The sequence below is a fragment of the Artemia sp. Qi Xiang Cuo genome, chromosome 7 (genome assembly GCF_049724085.1).
Source record: "Artemia sp. Qi Xiang Cuo chromosome 7, ASM4972408v1, whole genome shotgun sequence".
NCBI lineage: Eukaryota > Metazoa > Arthropoda > Branchiopoda > Anostraca > Artemiidae > Artemia > Artemia sp. Qi Xiang Cuo.
Genome location: NC_142800.1, coordinates 81,294,939 through 81,317,500, shown reverse-complemented (window position 1 = coordinate 81,317,500; position 22,562 = coordinate 81,294,939). Strand labels below are relative to the sequence as shown.

Here is a 22,562-nt window from a genome sequence, read left to right as displayed (position 1 = left end):
CTATAAAATTGCCTAACTCTTTTTATGACATCACGATTAAACCGACTCTTTGTCTGGCAAAAAAAAAAAAAAAAAAAAAAAAAAAAAAAAAAAAAAAAAAAACAGATCGCAGACTTGTTGTCAACACTCTCCACTCATTACAGTTGGTAGATCCGGCCTCAAGTGCTCAAGCATTCAGCCCTCAAAAGCGGGCCCTCACTTTAATTTACAACCACTCATGCTTGAGCCTTCCTATAGTTGTTGCAACCTCCCACTATGATGCCACGAATGGCAACTCAGGTTTCCCTTGCAGGACGTTATCCTATTTCGTTTTCTTTTCAAGTGAATTTTTTTACGGTTTACCTTGCAAAAATCACATTCTTTCCGTTAAGGTTCTCAATCTTTTTCGGGTTGCACCCCCTAGAATATCAGATCTCCCTTGAAATAACCCTTTTAAAAGGGATTATTCATTTAAAAAAACTAAAAACGGGTACTATTTTCCTTGGGAAAATATAAAGTATCTAATTTCAACTATTTCGGTAATATCCATATCGAGTCTAGACAGCCACCATGGTTTTGGTTGCAGCGGTTGGTCGTGGTGTAGCTGCTTTTAAAAAGGGTTCGACACACAGTTGAAGTACGCTTTAATGTGGTTAGGTTAGCTTAAGAAAACATTAAACATAAATTTTAGATTCAGAAACAATTTATTGAACATCGATTACTGATTGACGTCAAAAATTAAAGATAGCGACAGATGGGCTTGTTGTTCACTATACAACTTCCCAAATCTCTGAATAAAATTGGATATGGCGACCCTCATTCCTTGTACAACATTAACTTTCGAGCGATCCTCACATTTTATTCCCGCGACAGCCGAGAAACCAGCTTCGCACAGAGGGCAAAATTTATGGAGATTTTGAAAAATAGCCTGAGGCCCCTTCCAAAATTATATCGGATTAAGTTATAACAGCCCCATTGGAATCCCCATAGCCGAAAATCCTATTTTGCAAAATTACAGCCCCTCATTTTGAGCAACAAGACAAATCACATGGGAAGCAGTGATGTTTCCTTTCTTCGCCAGGCTGATCAAATCGAACCAGAGGTCGTAGAATGTTGGGAGATGAATCGTTTTACTTTAGTCCAATCACTTTATACTCTTCAAAAGGGCACTAGGACTTTCGATTTCTAATCAAACGAGTCTCTCTCAAGCTTTTTTACAACCACCCCTTCTATACGAAGTTGCCGGCTAAAAAAAGAACACATGGAGGCCTCATCGTTTTTTATTTACTACACCATCATACCACACAAGACAAAGCCTTAGGCTTTTTCCTAGCAAGAACCAAGTAAAGATCGAACTACATTGTCAACAAGACCCTGCCCAGAGGGTGGTTAGGGGGTTTTGAACCCCCCCCCCTGAAATGTTTGTCTGACTCGTAAAAACCTAACAAAAATGGGTAAAATCAAATTTTGTATGCGTTTTTGAGGGTTTCTTTTGTGTAACCCCCCCCCCCCCAAAAAAAAAAAAATTTTTCGAGTAAAACCCCTCTGAAAAAAAAATCCTGGGTACGGCCTTGGTTGTCCATACTGTCTGTGCTACTGAAAAGTGCATATTTTGTCAAAAATGGTAATTTATCTTAGTGCTGTCACTTTTATTGAGAGAAAAACGCGTTTTACTAGGTTGCATCTGACGCTGCAGCTATGACTCAAAAGTCTGTTATATTATCTTGTCAAAAATTACGTGTTATATCATCTTGTATATGAAGATGCAGTTACTGTCAAAATTGCGTTTTACTTGAATATTATCATTTATTACTGACAAAAAGTACCCAGATATAAAAATTAACTTTCAAATGAGCCTTTTAACATCTCTGTATGATCTTTTAGTGCCCCACTACGAAGAACAAAAAAAAACACATCATGGCTTCCTTTGCAAAAAAACGCTTTAGTTGCGCAAGAAGTAGGACTATAATTCTTCTTTTTTGAGTTGTTAGCTAAGGTGATTCCATAAATAGTGGAAAATTATAAACAACAAACATGAAGAGTAATTTGTTGCGAGGCCCTGGTTTATCGATAGTGTGCATAACCCACTCAATTAGCTATGGTTCAGAAAGTCAGACCACGTTCAATGGAGCTTAACTAATCATAGATTCGCGAATACTTATTTTACTATTAATGAAAACAAGTCACTGCAATACCAAGTAGCGCAAATCCATGAAAATTTTGGGAGGGGGACAAAATGTATTTTCAAAATCCAGGAAAGAGAGGCGAATTTATCCCATCGACACTATTCCTCCTCCATCCCAGTGTATTCAAATCTTCATTCTTTTCCCCTCCCATGGATCTCCAATATCCACTAAATCCCTTTTTATGACCTCTTCCGTCCCTGTTTGTGGACGGCTGTTTTTTTTTTACCCCAAACGGATGGCCAAAACCGTAATACTTAGTTTATGTGCATATAAATGTAGGCTTTAGACACTCTTTTACATTGGTAGGTTCAAAAAAATTTCGAGGGAGATGGGTTAATTTGAAAAAAAATTAAGAAAAATCTGTAACATAGATGTATAAGCAAAGAGGGGTGGTTTTTGAATGATCCATCTAAAAGTTTTTTCACATTCCTTATCAGTGTAAAAAAAAAAATTTATTCGCGGTTTCCTATTTAGATTTGCAGATATATTACATAGAACATGTCAGGAAAATAATCTTCAGATCTCTAAATTATTAATCTGATACCTTCAACAAAATTCTTAGAAATTACGAAATGAAATCTTTCTCTCAAATATTCTATTAATCATTCAGCTTTTTAACAAATCAAAGATACTAAAAGTATGTCTAGAATAGGTAATGTAGATTTCTTCATGTCCTCTAGATTGTTGGCCCCAAAATGTATGTCACAGACCATTTTGGTAATACATCAATCAAAAAAATTGGAAACATAAGTTTGAAATTCGTCATTTTCGGTATCACATTCGTCATCTTCTTCACTGTCAATGTCAAAGGTCTCCCCTTAAAAAAAAGATTAAAAGAATTAGTATTCTAATATCGATTCTCAAAGTACAGACACACACTATGTATTTCTGTAGGCCGGGATTATTTTGCGGGGTTTCTGGAACCCGAGGGCCCTGTGCATGCGTCCGAGTCGATACAAAGAAAAAAAGGGGATAACTGTCTCATAATTCCGTGTTAGGGGGTGCAGCTTGATTCTAACCAATCACTTTACTCCTCACTTTCCAGCGGACAGAATGAAGTTTTTAGCCACAAATTCTTTTTACAAGCAAACCCTTTTCTTCTCTGCGGACTAAAAGCTTGACTCAAATGTGCATACGGTGGGAGGAGGATATCAGTAGCCTCCCTTTCGATTTCCCCCTAATCTTCTCATGATTTTAACCCTTGTTAAAATCATGACACAACATGTCGGTAGAATTTTTCTTGGGTCTCTTCCCTCTTCTTTAGAACAAATTCATGTCCATGTTTGTGTTTCTTCTGCACTAAATTGTCACCAGGCATCTTTAAGGAACTGAGATCGCCCATTAATCTAATTTCCTCAACGATATTGTAGAAAACCCATGCTGTTTGAAAACATCCTCCCCGTATGATAGATTGTAGGAGTCGGGATGACAATCGGGCACCACTCGGGCATCTTCTGTGATTCGCCATTATGGTCCCCATGTTTGGAATATATTGCCCGAGTGTGTGAAAAATGCGCCTAGTCTTCCGGCTTTCAAGTCACGGGCAAAGAAGTTTCTTTTATCTCATGAGTGAATTTGGTGTTAAACCCACTCCAGGTTGTCATTCTATTTAAGGTATTTCCCTGATTTACTTTTTTTTTTGCTTTTTTTTCTATCTATTTCTTGTCTTTTCCTCTTTCCCTCTTTTTTCCTTTATTCCTTCATCAGATAAGTTTCTTGTGTGTTGAGTAGCAAGGTATGAATGTTATTTTAATTAGCTGAGACTGATAACCTCGCTTGCCCTTTCAAGCTTATTGCCTTTCTTGGCAGGCGAAAGGCGAATAGTGTTTGTTTTCCTTTTTAATAAATGTATATCTCATATCTCATACAATGAAGTTTGTCCTAACTTCTATGGGCTAGATCAGCCTAAATATTCGTGAATCCTGACAAATTTCGGTTTGGGTTCTTGGGGGCTCGCTAAATAACTATGTCCCTATTTCCTTCATATGTGAACCCAAACATAAGGACTCTATTGCTTCAAGAAAGCATGAATTTTGAAGGTTTTTCAGTTTCGTCTCTCGGGGAGGGAGAAGGAGGATTATTCCAAGATATTTTGTGGGATGAAGGTGATGACAATCATTATCGTTATTTTACTAGTATCCTAAAAAAACGATATTACAAAATTTGGGTCAGCAGCATGTCAATTAGGTGTTTATTTATTTTAATTTCAGTAGCCTATCAGCGGACTTGTAGGCGTCTGTATCAACAAAGACAAGGGGGAGGGGTAATTTTTTCATGGATAAGGTTTTGTTTTTAAACTGTATTACCGGGAACCTTTGGACGTTTTGCAACCTTGTCATTTAAATTACTCTGGGGAAAAACACCCCTCGAATGGTCCTTAGTGAAGAATCTCCTCTTCTATTTTCCGCAGTCGCAGCAGCGAACTTTGTTCTTTTCCAATGGGGTAGCCAATGATACAATTTTTGAAAGAATTCGAAGAAATAACTTTCGTTTGATTCTAAAAATACACATCTTATTTTTCAGAAATCACACACAAAAAGAAACATTACAACGGAAGATGTTGAAACTAGATGTGAGTGTGTCAGATAGTGACTTTGAAGGTAGATAGATGGTGATAAGACTCAAGAACTTGGGAGCTCTACGGAGGCAGAATGCACATTAAATCTACATTAGCAATGAAAACTTGAATACCGATAATGTTGATAAATTTGTAATGTTTTTAGCAGCAAAAAATCTGATTGGAAGCAGATCACGCTCTGCTGCTGATGACCTCTGATACCTCCGATCTACCAATTCTTAAAATGGGAACAACTGTAAATCGAATAGATTTCTTTAAATTATTAGTATAATAAGTTCATAGTGAAAACCAATTAATGTCAAATTTTATATTTATAACTATGTAATAATTTTATGTGACAATTTTACTCGCCTGGGAAAAACGGTCAAGGAAATTTTTTTTTATCAATGAATGACACCTCTTGAGCTCCAAAAGTCGTAAATACTTCTCTGACATACTATTGCTGGGAGTGTATAAATTCCTCAATTATTGAATGACTCCAGACATTAAGGGGACGACATGGAAGAGCTAATAAATCATGTTCGAGAGGTTAATGGGCTCAAATTTCAAGATTAATTAGTGTTCAGCAGATGAGGAGGCTAGAGACATAATATGCTACAAAAATTCCAAAAACAATATTAGAGAAATGTATAAAATTCAGATATCTGTAGCACTTATTAGATTTTTCTTTTTTTAGGGGGGGGGGAGATGCTAAAGCCACATATGTAATGCCAAATATCAAGACAGCTATATTATAACGTTTTCTGCTCAAAACATTTTGAAGCAGGAATCCTCGGAAAAATCTTCAATAGCTTTTATCTCTACTTTTTGATAAATAACGTGTAAAACTAATGAGTTTCTGCAACATCAAATTAGCTTGTAGAATAAGTTATGTTTCGGAATTGGATAAATATGTTATTAAGACTGTCTAAAATTTATGAATGTAGACATTCATCGGTGAGTGTCCGAATAACCTTTTTTCTCGTTGGATTTAATCAGCGTTGCCAGTCAACTTTTTCAGTTTAATGCAAGGTTTGATAATGCCAGGTTAAGTTAGCTTAGGGTTTTAACCCACCTCTTATATTTATAACCAAATTTAACCTAACCTAAACTACCATAATCTAACCTAACTTTAACTTTACCATCATAGCTTGCATAAGACGAAAAAACTGACTCGCAAAGGTAATTGAATCCAAGCAGAGAAAAAGGGACTTCGGACATTCACCAGTGAATGTCGACATTAACCAGGTTTCGGCATTCACGCTAACATATAGACAAACACAAACAACTTGTCATGCCCCGTTTAAATGTAAAGCTTGTTATGAGAAAGTTGTTGTGTTATGGACTTGATAAACCTTGTCGATTAAGAATATTACATTTTCAGACGTTTTTATTTTCTATACCAATAAAATAAATCACTTTTTACTCCAATAATTCTAAGAGTAAAAAAATTACGTCTTCAGACCCTTTCATTTTCCCTTCCAACAAATTTAAATCGAAATATTACTGGAAAATGCATTTTTAGCCTAGAGAAAATGACTTGTTGTTGTGCAACGGATTGATCTCTATCTGGCAATGCAGGGCCCGAGGTCTCGACCCCAGCTATCGGAAGGTTGGGCAACAGGTGCGCTACCTGTCTCCGTAAAAAATACACGGGACTGGATAAGGTGACAATTACAGACGAGATGTATCATAGAGAGAATAAGCGATATTTTGCAGCATTATTACTTTATTATTATTATTGCTTGCATAACGTCGTAGTTTGAATAAAAAAAGCATTCAAACAGATGGCTTGAAGCATTAAAAAAGACAACTATTAAAGACTACTAAAAAAAGCCAACAAAAAGATGGATGATTGCGTATAGCTTCCAATCTCATTTAGTCTCGCCATGCTCAAAACAAAAAAGAAAAACAATGAAAAACCGCATCAAATTACCATTCAATTATGTTCTCACAAAAGTGAACCATGACTCATTTTCTTAACCAACAAATATAATATAAATAAAAAGAGACGTGGCAGGAAACAGAGTAAATGGGTTCTCTTTCAAGATTAATTATTATTAAAACTTTCACAAAACTTGGCTTTACGCTCGTTACCGGACAGTTGTAAAAAACATTTCGATACTGCATATAATAATAGAAGAATATAGGGGTTAGAAAATAACGACCAATTCAGACTTTCACTAGAAACTCAAAACCGGATATCTGATCTAGCAAATTGTTTTCTTAGTTTTCCTACGCAAAAAAAACCGTAAAAGGGTATATTGATACAGAATATATCAGGGAGGTAAGGAACATCTTTAAAAGGAGGCGTCGGGAACACAACTGATGATCGGGGTACGAGGCTTCACTTACACCCCCTTAGAGAAACATATATAGCAATATAAGTTTTACTAGTAATAAGAATATAGCCTACTAGATACAAAATACTAGACACAAAACACAAAACACTAGACTGTTTTCGAGATAATTAAAGAACAGGCTCAGGTTAGGCCTAAAAAAAAATTACTGTCCTATATTTGAGTTTCGAAAAGCGTCTTTGAATCTGATTGCCTTATTTTTATGACACATCTTCTTAAGCCAATCACAAGCATCAAATAGCCTGATAGTCAAGCCTGGCACCGATTTTAAGCCAATAAAAAGAACTCAAAACCTGATAGGTTCTTTTGTGTGAAGTTTCAAGTCAGTAGAAAGAAAGAAAAGTTTTTAACAAGACAATATATAGTCCTTCAGAGTGTCTGCTGGACGGCCGAAAGATTTCAGAGGCAAACGATGTAAATAACATATGATTTTTTTTCCAAAATGAACTTGGAACCCCTTTGCGAGAGGCACCTCAGGCATGATAGTCTCCATGGCTCTCGTCCCTTGCTATCTCTACTTCTTTTTATCTCTAGGTAATAAAATCTGCTGGACCTAAACTCAAATATATTCACGTATTGAACAAATTCTACGGGTCTACAACAATTCTAAACGATCCATCACAGTGAAGCGGTACAAAAAGAAAACGCCTTTTTTTACAGTTTCATCGGATATTTTATTGTTCGATAATTTTTGGCTTTTAATTAGTGATCATTATAAAAGAAAATAAAATATTTTCAGCTTTGACATAAAAAAGGTGTTAAGACGATTCCATTTATTTCTACGTAAATGTATTTATAATTAAAACCTTTTTTGGGTGGCATATACAAGAAAAACCGTTGGTGCGCCTAGCTAGGAACGCTGAGTAGTATTACTCCAAAACCTCTGAGACCAAATTTCAAGTCTACCAAGCAAAAAAAAAAAAAAAAAAAAAAAAAAAAAAAAAATTACTGCAAAACTGCAAAAAAGAGAAAATCTGATGGCAATTAAAAAAAGCTGTGCACCCGTAGCTGATAAAAAAGGTTAATTTCTAATCAACACACATGCAATTCAACCTCCATATGTGCTGGTAATTTGAATGAACATGACAGGTGTATACAACCATCTGGTAATATAAAATGTGCAGTCAATAAAGGATGTACTGTTTATACTGGTGAAATAAATTAACCCTTATTTGGTGGTGTTCAATTTGAAAAGAAAAAATGAAACAAACAAAACAATAAAACCAGTCATGCAAAACATAAGTATTTTAGACAAGTTAAGTAGTATTCAGGACCGAACCTCAATTTTGTTTATCACGAGGAAAGAATAAGAAAACAAAGGGGAACATTTCTATATAGATTTTCTATCATTAGAATTTAACTTAGAGAGCTCCGTATAAAATCTCGGCTTTTCTGTAATGGATCTTAGCGAAGAAATTTTTTCTGTCACGTTTCGAGAGCTAATTTTCTCCTCGGTAATTCAGATGGTTGATAATTTTGCTAACAATCGAAGGTGAACCAGTCTAAATCGGGCGTAAATCGAGCTCGATTTAGTTCGATTTCCTGATGTGTTACTTTTACGAGAACTGACGCAGTTCGTACTATGATTATATGGGCTCTGGTGTAATTTAGGTGGAAGAAACCTGAGTTTAAGGTACACATTCCCTTTGAAACAAGCGAATTTGCGACAAGCCTACAGCTGTAACTTGCATCAAAAGGACAAGAAACTTTTATCGTTAGAATCATTAGTCTCAGATCTATCCATTCACCGAGACAGAATTATGATATTACTGAGACTTTTCCTTAGAGAGGGATGTAAACTTGCTTATTAAAAACAGAAAAATGATCCTTTTTTTCAATGATTTTCAACACTTTCAGTGTATGTTGAGGTGCTAGGCTTATTCCCCCGGAATATCCCAGCCCCCCCCATGGAGAATTCCATCCACATGCAAAATTGAGCAGCCACAGAGAAGGTATGACACAACAATAATTGAGAAAAGAAGGAATTTTGGAATATTCCACTGATGTTCCAAAATACAGGCAGAATATGTGATGTAGAATGTCTTGTAGTATTTATTTTCACTTTTATTTATTTAAATTCTTTTTTCGTGTTTTTGGGGGGTTGGGTTATCATTGCAGGGTAAGATAAAGTCTGACATTGCGGCTCTGGGGGGAGGTATCAACCCCGAAGGCAAGCTTATTAGACATGTCAAAGTTTTGAACAAAACAGATATCTCAAATATTTGATTTGATATAGTTGGGGTTAGAAGAGGGATGAATAGCAAAAAAGCAACGGAGAGGGAGGTTGATTGCCCCCAGTAGCTTTCGGCCTTTAAAAAGGACACACGAACTTTCAATTTTCAATGGAATGACCCCCCCCCTCCTAAGTTTCTAAAATAGCTCCTTCCATCTGAGGTGGGTGGGAAAAAAGTTTTGCCACTTCTCTGGCCCTTTTTTGGGCCACATTTTTGAAGAGAATCAATATTTTGCTTATTTTCCTTCTGCATTGGGGTTCCCTTAGCCCGAAGTTTCATATAAGTTTCAGGCTAATCGAAAAAATCGACTCTTTTGAAAGAGGAGCCTATATCAAAGGGACTAACCCTTTTTTTTGTACATTAGTCCCTTTGGCCCAAAGACTTACGGCTGTAAGTTTCAAATTGATCAGGAGAAAAGTTGTCAAAGTAAATTAGTTTAATTAAATAAAGCTTCAAAATAAATGTCATAAACATTTTTCGCAGTAAGAGGGGAGGTATCACCCTGCAGTGCCCTAATTCAAGCTTATTCTAAATGAAGGGGGATAAGAAACTAATTCCTAATCCCCACATCCCTTCCTATATTTATCTGAAGGCTCATGGAGAGTTAGGCAATCTGGGCATTGCAATATGTCCTTTTTGGCATGTGGAATCCCCTCCCGCCTACACAATGACCCATCGCCCCTCCTTCATAATAGCTAATGTAGAATTATACACTTTTTTCCCTCCTTTTATTCGTCTTAGTATCACTCTGGCAGCTCACTTTTACATTTGGGGATAATTTTCCAGGAGAGAATTGTCGGGGGGAATTTCCGCTGTGGGAATTTTCCGCGGGGGAATAAGCCGGACCTCGTATTTGAATATAAAAACCATGTGCACCAAATTTCAAACATTTACATCGGTAGATGGGTGGAACTGAATCTCAGTTACGAGATAATGACAAAATTGTCATCTATCGTTCATGTATTAGAAACGCAGGAGAGCAGGAAAATAACATACTAAACATTGCAAGGGGAGCATAAACCTTAAGCCAAAAAACAGAATCCCCAATCTGAATCCGAAAAATGAATGACCTTTGCGCTTTAAAGTGTTTCGTTGATTATCTGCACGATTATTGACGCCTCCAGGCAAAAATAGGGATTGGTGAGGCTCACTGACTTGGATCGATTCTGAGCCACACCACTCCTTAAGCCCAAGGTTTGAAAATATGGCAGCCAAGCTCAAATGTGATTGAACTTTCTCAAAACATTCGCTGATTCAGGGTCTTTTTAGAAAAAAGGTACTAGTCCGCGGTTTTCCTTAGCCTCAAATTTAAAACGCTCTGATTTTACTATATTCTTGCTTACAGTCCTAATGTGAGTAAATACAAATACGAGACATTGCCCAAACCATTCTAATATTTACTCAATATGATTTGTAATGCACGGGAAAGAGAAAAATAAAATCAAACAAGACATTTCCCTTCTTTATCAAAATATTGATTAATGGCTCTGACTGTTAGTTTCTGACCGGGGAGGGACTATCGGAAGCAGTACAGGGGTATACCTCTTTGATTCTACCACCTCCAACCCAGCCTCGGCGCATCCAAACCTAGTGTCTTCAGTCTTTGCACTGACCTTCTTTTTTCAAAGCAATGTCAGCCTCAGTCAAATGAAAGAAACTTCACAGGGATAATGGTTTTATGCCTCTGCCCGCTTTTATCTTTTATATTTGGTGTATGAATAGCTATGCAAAGAGGTTTTAACGATATGCTTGCTTTACTAAACACATCTGTCTTCTTATATATATGCCCTGAACTTTAATCAAATAAAAAAAAATTCAACTGACAGTAAGGAGCAACATCAAAACTTAAATGAACAGAAATTTATTCGTATAAGAGGGGGGTTACTCCTTCTCAACACCTAGCTCCTTACCCTAAAGTTTTTTAGTAATTTAAAAATTAGCTTCTCATTGTTCCAATTCAACGAACCTTGTGTTTCAGGAGTCGTTTTTAAAGACTTGGGACAAAAATTCAAATGAGTTTACTGAAAAAAAATGTTCATTATCAATTTAATATACATATGCTGATATTTATTCCCTAAAATCTTAATTAATTTTTGATTTCTTAAAATTACAAAAGTGAAAATATTTCAAAGAATTGTTTTCAGTAAAGCGCCAATGTCGAACTAGGTTTTAGGCTCCTGCAGTGAGACGATACCCAAAGTCTTGTTTGTAGTTATTTTTATTCGATTCAAACTTGATTTGCATATTCAATTTAAGTTTCACTCGTTTTAAGATTTATTTATTCATTTACATTAATATATATTGTATGTTTTGTTCACATTGATTTTTTATTTAATTTCTGTTCGTTTTAAGTTTCATTTATACTTTAATAGCAAAATATTTGTTTTCGTTTTAAGCTAGATTTCATATTCAATCTAAGCATTCCTCGCTTTAAGATCTATTTATTAGTTTATATTATTACTTGTTATATATTTTTTGCTATGACTGTTCATTTAATTTCTATTCGTTTTTGGTTTCAGTTTTTCTTGAATAGTAATTTATGTTCGTGTTTAGTTTGAAATTTAAAAGTTATTTGTATACGATGGACTTAAGTTTAAAATGGCCTTTAAATTTAATTGAAAAACATATTTTTCGGAGAGTTTTTTTAAATTAATTTTTGCTCGTTTTTGATTGCAAAAAGTTTCAAGTTTTTTTTTGGCATGGGGGGGGGGGGTGCTTACTGTCCGATTATTCTTGACTTTAAAAAACGGATCTAAAACTTTAAATTTAAATCGAATGAGGCTTTTATCAAAGTCTATATGATTACCTCTTTGATAAAAACCTTGTATGTGAACAATAGACAGCTTGCATAACTTGTGGACAGCGATTGGATTGAAAAAATGAATGAATGGATTGAAAAAATAACTCCAATAAGGGGGTTTAGACCATTTCACTTGCTGACACAAAGAGATCACGGCTGTTTGGAATTGACCTTAATAGGAATTTGTGTGCCAAAGCAATTTTGCATCTATGTATTTTAACCTTATAATTGGATAATTATAATAGATTTCCTATGTGTTCTTCCCATACAAAACCCCTTCCCATAAGTTATAAAACCCCCTTAATAAGTTATGCCCCAGGGCATAACTTACAACGCCTACCCCTGGGCCCTGGTGGGCTGTGTCGACACCAGAGTTTTTGTTATCAGAACTTTGAACTATTTTAACAAAATATCTTTCTCAAAAATTTTATCTGATGCATTGAGGATGTGGAGGAGGCAGAGGGGCTAGATGCCCTTCAATCTCTTTTGATTCTTAAAAAGTGAAGAAGAACTTTCAATTTCCAATTAAACGAGCCCTCACTAAAGTTTATTCGAGCATCCTTCCATAAGAAATAATATGAAGGATTCGGAGAATACTTAAAGTACAACCCTTGCCCTGGGGGCTTTGTAGGAGTTGTAATCCTCAAAAACCTAATTTCCAGGACTTAAAACTACGTTTAATAAAATGGCTGTCTTAAAATTTTGATTGGATGTGTTTCGGAAAAAGGTGGGCGTGAGAGGGGGGTTAGTCGCCCTCAAATCACTTTCGACTATTACAAAGGGCACTAGCCCTCGGAATTTCCAATCCAATGAGCCTTTTTTGAAGTTTCTACGACAACGCCTTCTATAAATACCTTATATGCCCCTAGGGCATAACTTAAAACCCCTGCCCTAAGGGTTGTGGGGGATTGTCCTCCTCAAAAACATATTTTCTATCTGGAAATCAACTACGATGAATAAAATGGCTATCTCAAAATTTTGATTGGATGTGTTTGGGGGAATGATGGGCGTGGAGGGGGATAGTTGCCCTCAAATCACTTTCGACTATTAGAAAGGACAATAGCTCTTTGAATTTCCAATTGAATGTGTCTGTTTTTAAGTTTCTACGACGACTCCTTCTATAAAAACCTTATATGCCCCCAGGGTATAACTTAAAACTCTTGCCGAGGGTTGTGGGGGAGTGTCCTCCTCAAAAACATATTTTCTATCTGGAAATCAGCTACACTGAACAAAATAGCTATGTCAAAAGTTTGATTGGATGTGTTTGGAGAAATGATGGGCGTCGTGGGGGGGGGGCTAGTTCCCCTCCAATCACTTGCGAATATTGAAAAGGGCACTAGCCCTTTGAATTTCCTATCGAATGAGCCTTTTTGAAGTTTCTACGCCAACGCCTTCTATAAAACCCTTATATGGCCCCAGGGCATGACTTAAAATCCTTGCCCTGAAGGTTCTGAGGGAGTGTCCTCCTCAAAAACATATTTTCGATCTGGAAATCAACTACACTGAACAAAATGGCTATCTTAAAAGTTTGACTGGATGTGTTTGGGGAAATAATGGGCGTAGGGGGGGGGGGGGGCACGCGGGCCACAAAAAACATTCGAATTATAAAAAGGACCCAACCTCTTTAATTTCCAATGGAATTTGCCTTTTTTTAAATTTATAAGACAACGCCTTTTATAAAAACACTAAATGCCCCCAGGGCATATCTTAAAACCTTTGCCCTGAGGGTTGTGGGGGAGTGTCTTCTTCAAAAATATATTTTCTATCTGGAAATCAACTACGCTGAACAAAAATGGCTATCTCAAACTTTTGATTGGTTGGGACCAGGGGACTGAGGGGCGTAGGGAGGGGGAGGACTAGTTACCCTCCAATCACTTTCGTCCATTAAAAAGGGCAGTAGCCCTTTAATTTCCAATCGAATGAACCTTTTTTGAAGTTTCTACGACAACGCCCTCTATAAAACCTTATATGACCCCAGGGCATATCTTGAAACCCTTGCCCTGAAGGTTCTGGGGGAGTGTCCTCCTCAAAAACATATTTTCTATCTGGAAATCAACTACGCTTAACAAAATGGCTATCTCAAAATTTTGATTGGATGTGTTTGGGGAAATGATGGGGGGGGGCTAGGTGCACTCCAATCACTTTTGATCATTAAAAAGGACACTAGCCCTATAATTTCCAATCGAATGAGCCTGTTTTTAAGTTTCTACGACAACGCCTTCAATAAAAACCTTATATGCCCCCAGAGCATAACTTAAAACCCTTGCCCTGAGGGTTGTGGGGGAGTGTCCACCTCAAAAATATATTTTCTATCTGGAAATCAACTACGCTGAACAAAAAGGTTATCTCAAAACTTTGTTTAGATGTTTTTGGAGGAATGATGGGCGTGGGGGGGGAGAAGGGGGCTAGTTACACTCCAATCACTTTCGACTATTAAAAGGGCACTAGCCCTTTCATTTCCAGTCAAATGAGCATGTTTTGAAGTTTCTACGACAACGCCTTCTATAAAAACCTTACATGTCCCCAGGGCATAACTTAAAACTCATGCCCTGAGGGTTGTGGGGGAGTATCCTCCTCAAAAATATATTTTCTATCTTGGAATCAACTACGCTGAACAAAATGGCTATCTCAAAATTTTGTTTGGATGTGTTTGGGGGAATGATGGGCGTGGGGGGCTAGTTGCCCTCCAATCATTTTGGACTATTAAAAAGGGCAATAGACCTTTAATTTCCAATCCAATGAGCCTGTTTAGAAGTTTCTACGACAACGCCTTCTATAAAAACCTTATATGCCCCCAGGGCATAACTTAAAACCCTTGCCCTGAGGGTTGTGGGGTAGTGTCCACCTCAAAAATATATTTTCTATCTGGAAATAAACTACGCTGAACAAAATGGCTATCTGAAAATTTTGATTGGATGTGTTTGGGGAATGATGGGCGTGGGGGGAAGGGGGGTTGGTACACTCCAATCACTTTCGACTATTAAAAAGGGCACTAGCTCTTTAATTTCCAATTAAATGAGCCTGTTTTGAAGTTTCTACGACAACGTCTTCTATAAAAACCTTATACGCCCCCAGGGCCTAACTTAAAACCCTTGCCCTGAGGGTTGTGGGGGGGGGTATCCTCCTCAAAAATATATTTCCTATCTGGAAATCAACTACGCTGAACAAAATGTCTATCTCAAAATTTTGATTGGATGTGTTTGGGGAAATGATGGGGGTGGGGGGAGGGGGCTAGTTACACTCCAATCACTTTCGACTATTAAAAAGGGCACTAGCTCTTTAATTTCCAATTGAATAAGCCTGTTTTGAAGTTTCTACGACAACGCCTTCTATAAAAAACCTTATATGCCCCCAGGGCATAACTTAGAACCCTTGCCCTGAGGGTTTTGGGGGAGTATCCTCCTCAAAAAAATATTTTCTATTTGGAAATCAACTACGCTGAACAAAATGGCTATCTCAAAATTTTGATTGGATGTGTTTGGGGGAATGATGGGCGTGGGGGGGGGGGGCTAGTTGCCCTCCAATCCTTTTAGACTATTAAAAAGAACACTAGAACTCTCGATTTCCAATCGAATGAGCCCCCTTTGAAGCTTCTACGACGACCCCTTCCATATGAAGTGCCTCTGGGAAAAAAAATAATAAATAATAATAATAAAACGTTTGAGCCGTATGGCCTTTACTATAGGCAACGCTACAGCGTTGCCTCTGATAGGCCTAATGAATGGGAGCAGCCCCTTGCCGCCGTGGGTAGCTAGAATGAGAATTTTGAAATTGTTGTATGGTAAATCAACGGAGAATATAAAATAATGGAGATTTGTGTGAATGAATAAAAAAAGTTTTTAGGAAAAATGTAAATAAAATGTATTAGGAGAGAAAAAATTATGTATGTGAGGAATTATAAAAGTGGAAAGCTATGCAACGTCGAGTAAGAGGTAAGATAGATTGGTAGTAAAGTGAAGGAATAATAGAGAAATAGGCACACGTTAGATTACAAATAAGCAGGGAGTCTTAGATAAAAAAAGAAGAAAGAAAGAAACAGGATTGATTTTTCTTTCTTTCAGGAGTACGAAAAGGAAACAATAACCGGTTTGATTTTATCCATTACGTGAAGTATCACCAACCTATTATTAAGAAAACGAAAAAGAAGAGGAAACCCAGAAAGGAGGACCAAATACCGCTGGATAAAAGAAAGAAAAGAAGAAGAATTTAAAATATGCATTAGAAAATGATTTTGTATCTTTTCAATATTATAGTCTATTTTTGAAAAAAAAAGTAGCCTATGGCCGTCTTTTGACTCAAAAAGTTGAGAAAAAATTAACCACAGTAAGAGGAGCAAAATTCTAAGAATAATAATAAAAATAATTATCATTAAAATAATTATAACTTCAACAATTCAATTAAAGAAGAGAAAACGCAGAAAGGAGGACCAAATACCGCTGGATAAAAGAAAGAAAAGAAGAAGAATTTTAAATATGCATTAGAAAATGATTAAAAATTTCGAAGGAGGGGCACAAGATAAGAGGGTAAAATAAGCCAATATTATGAAAAAACTATAAAAAATAATAGAAATATTCTAAAAACTTAAATAGGGTAATGGATTGAAGCCTCCCCCATAGTGTGTTTTCCCCTACCCTCCAAAATTGAACCATGGCTTCACCTTTGCAATATGTCTAGTGCTAAAAAAAAAATTAAACACGTCGTTTTTATTGTCTTTGTAATAAAAGTATCAGTAACAGCTGATAAAAAGTGAAAAAATACTAGACATATTGCCTGGAGTAGCAATCAAAGCAGCCAAGAGGATAATTGGCAAAGAGCTGCAAGGGCTCAAGATGGACACAATCCTGACAAATTTGACTCCCTATTTTTCTTTGAGGGCGAATTTATTAACAAGAATCACAAACACTGACCGCGAGTTCTCCCGATGGTATCTCACTGAGATTGAAGCAATTCGCTAGTTAGGTAAACAAAATTCAGTTTTTATTTAAAGCGACAAAAGTGACATTAAAATCATTTTTAATTACATCTGTGCAAACTGTCTTCCCTTCTGTTGGTAAGTTCAGACGTAATTAAAAAAAAGATGACCCAAGTAGAAAACTCTAGGCGCTTTTTTGTCTTTTTGTGTAATTTATAACTGTATCTTTCACAAAGAAAATTTACAGAGACAACAATACACAATAATTTGGTACGGGCTGTTGCAGCCCATTCAAGCTCCAAAAAAACTGGATTATTCCTAGTTTAAATCCAGGCAGTTTTTTTTTTATTTACCTATGGCCAATAAAATAATGGCCGATAATAATAATAAAAATAATTATAACTTCAACAATTCAATTAAAATTAGCAGTAAAACAACGAACTGAGCCTAAGTATCTGTTTTGTCAGTTAAGCATAATTATCTCGTAAGTTATTGACTGATATGTGGTTATTTATTTGTCTTACTCTTTTTGAATTTCTATTTATTTACGTGTAAATATTATTGAGATCTATGAATTAATAAATAGAAGTACAGCTTTTCAGACACACGTTAACTTTTTTTCACAATTATTTATCTATTCTATCCCCATCCCTCCCCCCATCCCCCCTATGCGTAAGCCAAATCGAGAAACGAGAAATTAGCCAAAGGTCAGACTTGTTAAACAAAGTTCATTCTTAGTGCGAGATTAAATAAAAAAAAAAGTTTTTTTAACTGAAAGTAAGGAGGCGACATTAAAACTCAAAACGAACAGAAATTATTCCGTATATGAAAGTGGCTGTCCCTTCCTCCACGCCTCGCTCTTTACGCTAAAGTTTTTCATTTGAAAAAAATAGAGTTGTGACAAAGTCAAACTTTAGCGTAAAGAGCGAGGCGTTGAGGAGGGGACATCCCCTTTAATATACGGAATAATTTCTGTTCGTTTTGAGTTTTAATGTCGCTCCTTACTTTCAGTTAAAAAATCTTGTTTTTTTATTTAATTTTTGAACGTTTTTGAATAAATGTAGGTTTTGATCTTGGCTCACCGTACATGAATAGTTAACACACAATTTTCATATTAGTTTACTTTTATTCGGTTAAATGGCTTTCTTGAAACTTGTTTAATTTTATTTACGAACGTTTTTATTAGTAATAAATATTTGTAACTTATTTATTAACTTACGTAACGAACTTCTATATTCATATGTTTTTAATACATATATTAGGGGGTTCGCCCCCTATTCAATACCTTGCTTTTTAAGCGAAAGTTCAAATTTTGTTCCAATTCTTTAAAAATGACCGCTAATCACAAAGGCCGTTAATTAGAATAAATAGCTCTTATGAAAGTACTAAAAAATCTTTGGCTTAAAGAGCGAGGTATTGATTTAGGGGTGAACCCAATCATATATGGAATATTTTCTGTTCGTTTATAGTTTTGTTGTTGATGTTGATGCAGTTTAAAAACTTGTTTTTTTTATGTTTAATTTCTGATCTTTTTTTCAATAATGCTGGGAAATCTGGCGTCCCCTTCATAGCAATGTCCCTTCCCCCATGAAAACTTCCTTCATGGAAATATCCTCCCACATAACCCCTGACCCCCCCCACTACCAGGAAAAATCTCCCCTGAAAACGTCTGTATACTTCCCAATAACCAATACTATATGTTAACATTGGATAAAGTTCATAACTTTCAGCCCTCCCCCCGGGAACTTCGGGGGACCAGGTCATCCTAAAAGACATACTTATAATATTTTCGAACATGCTGAACAAAATGGCTATCTCAAAATTTTGATCAGGTGACTTTGGGAAAAAAATGAGTGTGGGAGGAGGCCTAGTTGCCCTCCATTTTTTGGTCACTTAAAAAGGGCACTAGAAATTTTAATTTCCATTCCAATGATCCCTCCCACGATATTCTAGGACCACTGGGTCGATACGATCACCCCTGGAAAAAAAAACAAAAAACAAAAAAAACAAATAAAACACGCACCCGTGATCTTTCTACTGGCAAAAAATGCAAAATTCCACATTTTTGTAGATAGGAGCTTGAAACCTCTACAGTGGTGTTCTCTGATACGTGGAATATGATGGTGTGATTTTCATTAAGGTTCTATAACTTTTAGGGGGTCTTTCCCCCTTTTTTCAAAAAACGGCAAAATTTTCAGGCGCGTAACTTTTGATGAGTAGGATTAAACTTGATGAAACTTATATATTTGAAATCAGCATTAAAATATTATTATTTCGATGGATCTATTTGTATCAAAATTACAGTTTTCTATAGTATCGGTTACCATTGAGCCCGGTCGCTCCTTACTTACAGTTCGTTACCACGAACTGTTTGAAAAATAAACCAAATAACTAATAACCCCCTCCCCTGCAAAAAAAGAAAGAAAAGAGGGCCTTGCGATGGAGTGGCTGCACATACTTAATTTTAAAACTAATAATTAACCAACATAAAAACAAAATCCAAAGCCACTAATTCTAACTTTTTTCTTTTTTTTTCTCAACAATTTTTACAGGATTTTTCATTTCCTTTTCTCATTTCCTTTGATGTGAGAATATAATCACTTGTACTTTTAAAAATACTTGCAATATTCACACAGGCCTATCCTCAATCTCTATTTTTCAGAAAGGCATATCAAATCTTAAAATGGGAGTACCAAATGCGACTTTTTCATTTTATTGATTGGGTTGTCAACTTAAAAAGGAAATGGTAGAATGGACAGAAACGACGTAATGGAAAAATGACTCGCTTCCGTCGACATAACGGTATGTTACGTCGACCATCAACAACATTGTGGTGAAAAGCTTTTCGTGAAAAAAAAGAAAGAAAAAAGGAGGCTGTTCCATAGTTGTGTGTGTTCAATTTATTATCCTACTTCTGCATATTTGTCTTGTACTTGCCAAGTTTGTTTAAATGGTGCTGTCAAATCATTAAATAGATTAAGACGACAATCTCGTTTACAAATATGTGATGCCCCCATGCATGGCAACTGTTCATTTTTTCAGGGAAGGGGACACCGTATTAAAACTGATCAGGATTTACGCTTGTCTATCCTGTTTTACAACCCTGGCGAATGGTGAGACAGATCAAGAAGACAATGGAGATGTTTCTGGAATAGCAAGGACTCTATTATTGTGACTATTAACGTTACCTTAAATAATGTTTCGAAAATGAGCTTTCTGAAATGTCTACCCTACCAGGGCCATATCCACGATTTTTTCGGCGGCGGCGGCGGGGTTGACAACAAAAACTTTAAAAAACACATAGAATTTTTTTTTTTATATTCAATTTTGTTACTTTTTTACGAGTCGGACAAACATTTCGGGGGGGGGGGAGGGGTCAAACCCCCTAGCCCCCCTGGATACGGCCTTGTTCCCTACTCTCCTTTCTTATTACCCCAATTTTTACCACAGCATATTGCGCAGCATATTTTAATTTTGACAGTCATTGATTTCGTGTTCAGTTTTTTAGCGTCTCAACTTTACCTTTTTTTGGGGGTTAAACCTTTCAACTATTTTCATCGTCATAGTTTTACTAGCTATTGATTTTATTTACGCAAATATGAGCAACACCGGTTACATTTCGCCATACGGGTTATCATGTGGGCTATTACCATGCAATTACAATAAAAAATTATGGTTGGTGCATGTGCTTTTTACTTTTGTTCCTGCTTTTGGACATAGCATCGGGCCTAATCTTTGAAGATACCAAAAAACTTAGTATAAAAACAGTGGTTTCTAAAATTGAACTTGGATTCTTTTCATCCATCAACTCTTTTTCGTTCTAGGTTATTAATGATGTAATTGAATAGGAAGCAAAAAAAATGCATATTATTTGAGAAAAATTATGTATTTCCCAAGATCCAATTTAAAAGCGTTTAATGGGAAATTGCATCGATTTTCTTTTTACCTGAATAACATTTATTTTATTTGAGGTAGCCAGACAATCCCGTTGGAATCCACAGGAATTTTTAGAAGGACTGAATGGAGGGGCCATGCATGCCGAGCTTCAACCACGGCCCTTCAAATCATGGATTTTCAATCTTTTTCTGATTTGAAACATGATAGGGAGTTTTAATTTGTATGACATCAAAAGGTACAATTCCTCGAATGGGAAAAATGGATTTCCTAGAGGGGAAAAACGTCCATTTACCTTCATTTTTTAATTGTTGTATGTTTTATTTAATAATAGTAAAAGTGAATAATGATTTTTCTAAACAAAAACAAAAAAGCGAATTTTTTTTTTATCGGTCAGCCCTACTGTCTGTAAATCTTAAATGGGGTTAGACGTTTCATGGTAAGACATAATTATTTCAGGAGCAAAGGTGACTTTCAACAAAAATCATAGGATGTTTAGGCAAAATTTTTCTCGTATCTGGACTCCAGGGGATGACAAGAAAATGTTCTTAATTCGGTTTCACCAGCCTTGCATAAAGGAAAATTGGAATAAGCCACCTAAAAGGCACAGAAATCTACCATAGATACGCACTTAGCCTACACGGTAATTTTTTTTTATGGGTGGAAGCAACAACGATAATATTAATAATTATTCATATATTGATGTACTTTTTTTAATTTTGTTTTTACCTTAAATTGAATAATAGGTTGAAAATAGGCGAAAAACATGTGAAAATGGGACATTTTTTTAAAAGCAAGTTTAAATTATTCTCTAAGAAAAAGTCGAAGTAATATCGTAATTCTGGCTTGATTTGAAACTAATAAATTCGATGACATAAGTATCTTGTATTTTCGGTGCAAGTTAGAAAGGATTGCTACAGTACCGCATGTTCCACAAGGAAAATAAACTTTAAGGCAACGAATTATTGATCTGTTGGAGAGAAAAATCCGGTTACCACCTTAGAATAACCGCAGCAGCATTCGTAGTTTTGGAGTCGTCAAAAGCCAAGCAGTGAAAGACGAAGATCCTAGATTAAATTTTTATCTACAACGCGTATGAGTACTATTCCTACTTTTTTGTTCCAATTCCTTTCATTTCATGGCAGATTTCACTTTGGTTATTTATAGGGCCTATATTTTGTTTGGAGATAACCAACAGAAATCCATTAATTGATGAAAGAATTAGTAAACATGCCACGAGGATAAAAATCATAAAGAACGATGTTGGTATAATGTATTTTTTTTTGTTTTTTTCTTTTAGACCAGGGCACTTCATATCGAAGGAGTTGTCGTAGAAGGAGGGCAATTAAACATCCTCTCAGGCCCACCATTTCCCCAAACAAATCCAATCAAAATTTTAGGATAGCCATTTTGTTGGAAATAGTTAAAAGTTCTGGAAATTAGGTCTTTGAGGATGGCAAACCCCTTCCCAGAGCCCTCAGGGCAAGGGTTGTAAGTTATACCCTGGGGGCATATAAGAGTTTTATAGAACGCGTAGTCATAGAAATTTAAAAAAGGGCTCATTCGATTGGAAACTGAAAGGGCTAGTGCCCTTTTTAATAGTCGAAATTGATTGGAGGGCAACTAACCCCTCTCTCACG

General features: G+C 36.1%; 2 long non-coding RNA genes across 3 annotated transcripts in view; one reads left to right on the top strand and one right to left on the bottom strand.

Moving 5' to 3' along the window:
- Positions 1 to 2,749: 2,749 nt before the first annotated feature.
- The window catches only part of LOC148950754 (uncharacterized), a 44,577-nt gene continuing 24,764 nt past the window's right edge, over positions 2,750 to 22,562 (bottom strand). The window contains exon 3 of the long non-coding RNA XR_016141976.1: positions 2,750 to 2,982. This is a non-coding gene — a long non-coding RNA (uncharacterized LOC148950754). The remainder of the gene's footprint in view (positions 2,983 to 22,562) is intronic.
- Positions 4,680 to 16,352, top strand: LOC148950755 (uncharacterized). 2 transcript variants are annotated; one of them, XR_016141974.1, is made up of 2 exons: positions 4,680 to 4,765; positions 16,178 to 16,352. It is a non-coding gene; the product is annotated as an uncharacterized LOC148950755 (long non-coding RNA). The 2 variants fall into 2 exon arrangements; XR_016141975.1 differs by lacking the exon at positions 4,680 to 4,765 and adding an exon at positions 4,778 to 4,978.